Below are 6,000 nucleotides of genomic sequence, written 5' to 3'. Positions count from 1 at the left end.
GTAGTTACTAATTTTTACCTGATTAGTATTTTAGAAAGGGTTGGGGGGCGGTACCAAACGAAGATCACCCCACATTTACTCACTGATCAATCATTCACTCTATCTCTCTGTGTGATGTTCCTGCTGTAAGGTCACTATCATCAGGTCGACCTGTGCTCCATGTTGGAACTTTATACGTGTAATATTTACTTTTGCATGGGCCCATATTTGCTGACTAATAGGTTCAATATTGATCATACACGCAGACTTTGCTAGTCCTTTATCAAATTTGCTTCTGTTTAAAGGGAACCTGCTCCCAGCATCCTCTGCAGCCATTCAGCCACGTTTAAGTCATGTCAAGTTATGCTCTCATCATTCATTCAGCATGGCCACACCAATTTGGTACCATCCCAACAACCCACACCCAGGCGGGCGTTAAATGACTATTAATCAGCAAGGAAGTTGTAAACAAGAGATTTATAATTCTGTAACAGAGTTCCGCAAGAATCACACAATGGGGCTTTCTCAACTCTTTGACTCAGCAAGGCCCAACAGAACATGTCTGGACTAGTACTTTCCAGGACTGAGGATATAAAAAAAGGGACAGTGGCATCATGAGATTACTTCTCTTCCCTCACCTACGCTGAAGGCGACAAGAACAGTGGGAAGACAAAGACTTGAGCTGAGGAGACTGGTCCCAGGCTGAGAAGGAAAGTCAGCCTATGTATTAAGGACTGTAACCTGCCTGCATCATCTAGTATGGTGAGAAAAACTGCTTGATCCAAACACTGCTAAATCTAATAAGGTTTAGGATTAAGACTGTGTACATACTTTTTATTTTCTTTGGTTACTATCTCTGACCTTTATGCTTACCATTTATAATCACTTAAACTCTATCTTTCTGTAGTTAATAAACTTATTTTAATGTTTTATCCTTACCAGTAAGTTTGTCTGAAGTGCTTGGGGAATCTGCTCAGGTTACAAAGGCTGGTACATGTCCACTTTCCTTTGATGAAGTGGCAAACTAATTAATAAGTTTGCAGTGTTCAAGAGAACGTCTTGAGCAGTGCTAGATGGTATATTTCTGGGTACAAGGATGCGGGCTTGGGAGACTTGCTGGTGTTTCCCTGCGTATAGTTCATGAGTGGCTTGGAAAGCGTTCATGCAATGTAGCTGGATTTGCTTCTGCATGTTGGTGGCTGAGTGATAACAGTGCTTGGAGGGGTTTGCTGCTTGTCACTGGCAAATCATTGTGAGAGACAGCCCAGGCTGGAGAATTAAGGGGGCACACCGTCCCCCAATGCCAGGTTGTACCCCTGGGATCCCATCACAGTGGCTGGTTCAGATTACTGCTTCAACAATTCACCCAGTTTCATTATTAGAACAATGGTTGTTTGAAAGAGAAGATTATGTTTGATCAACTGGTGTTCTCCATGTATTGCTTGCATTTGTAAGGCTGTGAAAAGGTCTTGAGGTTATATCCTTGGATGAATTAGCAGGGGAAAATTAACTATGATTAGGTGATAATGTGTTCTTATTTGTATACGGTTTCATCTGAAATCTTTATTTTCATTTCTGGCTGTATGAGGATTACATTTTCACACTGGTTTATGCTGAGTGATTTTTCAGTCATGGTAAATGTTCTTGAATTTTGTCCTCTTGAAAACTTTTTTTGGAACCTTTCACCATGCCTTTAGTTGTCTACTTTCTGCAGATCTCATAAATTAAACAGACGGGTCATACTAATGTTTGGAGTGATTTTCAGGGATCTCGGAGGCAGGGCCGTCCCTAGCTATTTTGGTGCCTTACGCAGCCCCCCAGGCCTCTGTGGGGAATCGGGGCTGGCTACTTCCTGCAGGGAGTGAAGGGACCTGGCCCCAGCCTGCTCTGCTCCCCTGGCTCCCAGGCTTGTGGGGAGGGGGGAACCGCCCCGGTGGCGCAGATGGGAGCCACAGGAACGGAGCAGGCTGGGGCCGAGTTGCTCCACTTACCATGCTGTGAGTGCAGGGTCGGGCCTGGCTGCCATCTTCAGGGGGCTGGGGGCGGGGCTGGGTGGAGCAGGGGCGGGAAGAGGAGGGGCTGGGGCAGAGAGGGGGTGGGGGCCTAGGGAAGAGCCGGAGCAGGGGCTGGAGCAGCACGCAGCTGTGCTGGGCACCAGGAAATTTGGTTCCCCAAATTTCCTGGTGCCCTACGCAGCTGCACGCTTTGTGTATGGGTAAGGATGGCCCTGCTTGGAGGTGCTGCAGGAAGTGATGCTAATGATTCAATAGGCGACACTTTTCCCTGTGAATCTAGTGAAATGTAAAACAATGGTCCTATCCATTGGATTATATGTCACTTTCCACAAGAGGCGTTGCCTCTTGTCTGAGTCACAGGTGAAATTCAAGGCTTTCACAGGGAATTTTCCCACTTGGAGCTGAAATTGGTGATGTGGAGTAAGAAATTTCGTAGTTAATTTATTTTAAAAATTTACACAAGCCCTGTTTCTTTGGACAGTAGTAGGAACAAACTGCATGTAGACAACTCCCTTTTGCAGGGATTCCAGGTAAGAAACCACTTCCATGTCCCAAGAGCTTTTCAGGTTCTCCTGCAGAGACCACACCAAACTCAATATGACTGTTCAACACCCCCTTCATTCAGCTCTCAACCTCTGAGTTTGAAAGCTAGGATTCCTTGTTAGCTGACCCTTGGACTCCGGGGTCCATTCTACTTTGATTCCCTGCATATGACTTTAATAGCCTAATACAGGGTTCAAAAGAATGACATGAATAGGATGTGTTTGATGAAGGTCTTCAACTTCTTTGTGGAAGATGAACAGAAATGTAAGGGAAACTTACCTGCAAATTTCTTGAGCTTCTAGCATTTAGCTTTTCTTTTAAAACATTCTGCTGTTATTTTAAGTGTCAATATTCAGAACCTTCATAATAAATAAAATTCAAAATAAAAATAAAGATTTTTGGTTTTGGGAATAGACTTACATTTCTGCACTCCCCAGTTGAGCAATTTCTATGTAAAATTCATCATTTCAATGCAATAATGAATATGAAAAAGTTTTAAACTTAGATTTTTATATTCACAACATAATTCTTGGCTTCCTGCGTCCAGTACTTTTGGGATACTATTACATCAGTGACTGTATTGGAATGTGATATATGCAGCTGCATTAGAATCAGGAAGTGAAAACAGAGTTGGGAACTAGAAATAACTGGCCAACATCAATATACTTCAAAAGTACGTGTGTAGAGAAGTTCTTTAACCAGAAATGAAGCAGTTGCTTTCATAGGTCTTGAGAAGCAGCAAGTGTATTTGTATAATTTAACAGTCATATTTTACAGCACTGAATTAAGTCTACTCTTATGATGTGAACATTATATGGCAGTTCATTTTGGTTGAAACTGCAGCCAGCCTTGCACACATCTAATGTTCACAGTGTGTCCTAGACATTAATGAACGGAGATGCTGAAACATTGCCCTTTTAAGGAAGGGGAATTCTTGCTTTTTTATTGTAGGGTTGTATTTCTCTAATTGTGCAACTTATTTTTCCATTATATTTTCCTATATATATATTTTGTTTCTGGCTTATTTCCACTGAAATTACTAGAGATTCTGCCCTTCATTTCAGCTCGGAACAAGATCTAGCCCTATAGGTATAGTGCCACCACACACTGGTGGACGTTTCGGATTTTCCCCCAGCGACTCATGCAGTTCTGCAGGGAGTTAGCATCACCGCCGTTAAGCAATGGGATACGTGAGGAAGCTTTAGCATCGCTGCTGCCTTGGCAAGCGGACAGCTCAGCGGTGAAGTTCCCACTGCCATCAAAGGTGGGGGCATCCGGCCCGACACGTGCCACCTCCTTAGGCCACTAGGGCCAGGCAGGGCCCGGTGACGCTGAGGAGACCCAGCAGTAGGTACGTGTTGGGGGGCCGTGGCGCTAGCCCGGCCCCACCGTCCCGTCTCGAGCGGGCAGAGGTGCCCGCGCCTCGAGGGAGCGCGGACCACAGCCACCGGGTGAGGAGACCGGCTCAATCCGCGCAGGCGCACTGCTGCCCAGCACAGGCAGCAAGTGGGCCTGGAGAGACGGGGAGGGGAGCTTTCTGTCCTCCTGTCGCAGTTAGGCAGGCTGAGTGCGCCTGCGCGCTGGGGAAGTGGAGGAGGGCGGGGCTGTATTTTGAACGGCTGGATGCGGGTGGCTCACTATTTGGCAGGAAGGTGAGGAGGCCTCTACCCTGGCAGCAAAGCCTAGGCGGGGAGCGGTGGCTCCAAATGTGGCAGGGGAGAGCAGCAGGCAGCGGCGGCAGAGGAGGGGGGCACACGAGAGAAGGGGCGCAGCTGTCCCCGCGGCGGAGCTGAGCGGCCTGGCGAGGCAGGGGGGCTCCGGCAGCTGCAGCTCTGGCACCCCCAGGCCGCCCGCCTGGCACCCCCGGGCCCCGCCCGGCCAGCAGGTGAGAGCGAGAGACGAGGGGAGAGGGGGAGCCTGTCGCGCCGCCCTTGGCCTGGCCCAGTACCAGGCCGAGCCGGAGGGAGTCGCTGTGGGGGGAGCCGGAGCCGCCGCTCCCAGCCTCCCCCTCCCCCGGGGCTGCCCTGAGTTATTCACTCGTAGCTCGCCCCGCCCCAGGGCCCCCTCCCCGCCGTGGCTGCTGCGCCTCAGCCTCGGGGCCCAGCTCTGTCCTGGGGTGTGCGGGGGAAGGCCCCGGTGTGACCTCGGGATCCGGGGGAGGGGTCCTCTCGCTGCCGTCCCCCCAATACCGTCACCCCGCCCCGGGGCTGCACCTTCCTCCCCCGCTACCAGGCTGCAAGCGGGGGGCCCCGCACGGGGGGAGGGGTCCCCCTCGCTGGCAAAGCCCCAGAGTCAAGCCCCGCTCCCAGTTGTGCTGCAGCGCGTGTGTGTGTCTCTCCCCGCCACCCTCCCGTGGGGCCGGGCGAAGGGGTGCGCCGCACGAGGGGCTGGTGCCCCACTAGGGCACGCGGGGGGTGGGGGCGCTGCTGTGGCGGTGGGACTGCGCCCGGCCCCCAGCACCGGAGCGACACACGGCGCTGCCGCTATCTGAGACACTCCGTGTGCGCGTGTGTGTGAGCGCGCCTGGCTCGGGCGCTGCTGGCTTCCTTTGTCTGCTGCTGCTGCCGCCGCCGCGCTCCCCTCCTCCCTCTCTCGGTACCTCTCTCCCTCCCGCCCCCTCGCCCTTCCCCCTCCCTCCCTTCCTTCCCCTCTCTCCCAGACTCCAAGCGCTGCTGCAGCTGCAGGTTTGTAAATACTGGACCAACACACACACAACATGGCTGACGCTCGCCCTGCTCTTCCACCAGGCTCTCCTCCTCTGTCTCTCTCCGTTTCTTAATGTTTCAGTCGTACGTGCTTTTCTGTCTCTCCCCCCATCCCTAATCTCCTTCCCCGTTTCCTCTCTCCCCCCCCCCCCCAAAAAAAAAAAAAGGAGGAAAAGCAATTCACCCTCCTTGCGCGCATGGCGGGATTTCAAGGGTAAGGATCCTTGCTTTGGAAGCTTTCTCCTTTCGCTTTGCTGTTTACAACAAAATGAAACCTAAAATCAGAGGGAGCCTGGCAAGGTCTGGGGCGGAGGGGGAGGGAGGTGAATGGGGTGAGCCCTGCTGAGAGAGGCTTGATTGGAATGTGCGTGTCTTTTTCTCTTTAGGGTGGGGGTGGGGGGGAAACTGATGCACCAAAATGTTGGCAGAGATGAAATACTCTGTATTGCACTTGCAGAATGCTCTATAGCAGTTTCTTTTTCTTTTCCTTTTTTTTTTTTTTTAAAAAGAATGTGGCTCATTATAAAGGTATCAACCAATACAGTCACTTGAAAGAAGAACTGGATCACATAGGTCAGAATGGGTGTTGGGTGGATAAAAATCATACTGTAGGCTCTTGGAATTTTTGGTTGTATCTTCTCTAATACAGTATCAATATCTTGAGGAGCTTTCATACCATAGGATCCAGAACTGGAAAGGAGGATTGCTGAGTTCTCTTTTGCAATGCCAGGTTTGTTGTACAAACCTATTTGCCCTTG

The 6,000-nt window shown here is 50.5% G+C and overlaps 1 protein-coding gene across 23 annotated transcripts in view; it reads left to right on the top strand.

Moving 5' to 3' along the window:
* The first annotated feature begins 3,419 nt into the window (after positions 1–3,419).
* SPIN1 (spindlin 1) overlaps positions 3,420–6,000 on the top strand; it is a 119,658-nt gene continuing 117,077 nt past the window's right edge. For 6 of the 23 annotated variants that reach the window (XM_043546410.1, XM_043546409.1, XM_043546405.1 and 3 more), the window contains exon 1: positions 4,223–4,422. The gene's annotated coding sequence lies outside the window, so the exon portion shown is untranslated. Of the gene's footprint in view, positions 3,989–4,011; positions 4,423–4,593; positions 5,457–5,751; positions 5,816–6,000 lie in introns of those variants that run through there. The other 17 variants (XM_043546406.1, XM_043546408.1, XM_043546411.1 and 14 more) reach the window with 16 other exon arrangements.

Source organism: Chelonia mydas, chromosome 5 (genome assembly GCF_015237465.2).
Source record: "Chelonia mydas isolate rCheMyd1 chromosome 5, rCheMyd1.pri.v2, whole genome shotgun sequence".
In the NCBI taxonomy this organism is placed as follows: domain Eukaryota; kingdom Metazoa; phylum Chordata; order Testudines; family Cheloniidae; genus Chelonia; species Chelonia mydas.
Note: the sequence above shows the minus strand (reverse complement) of the source record. Positions and strands in the feature narration are given on the sequence as shown.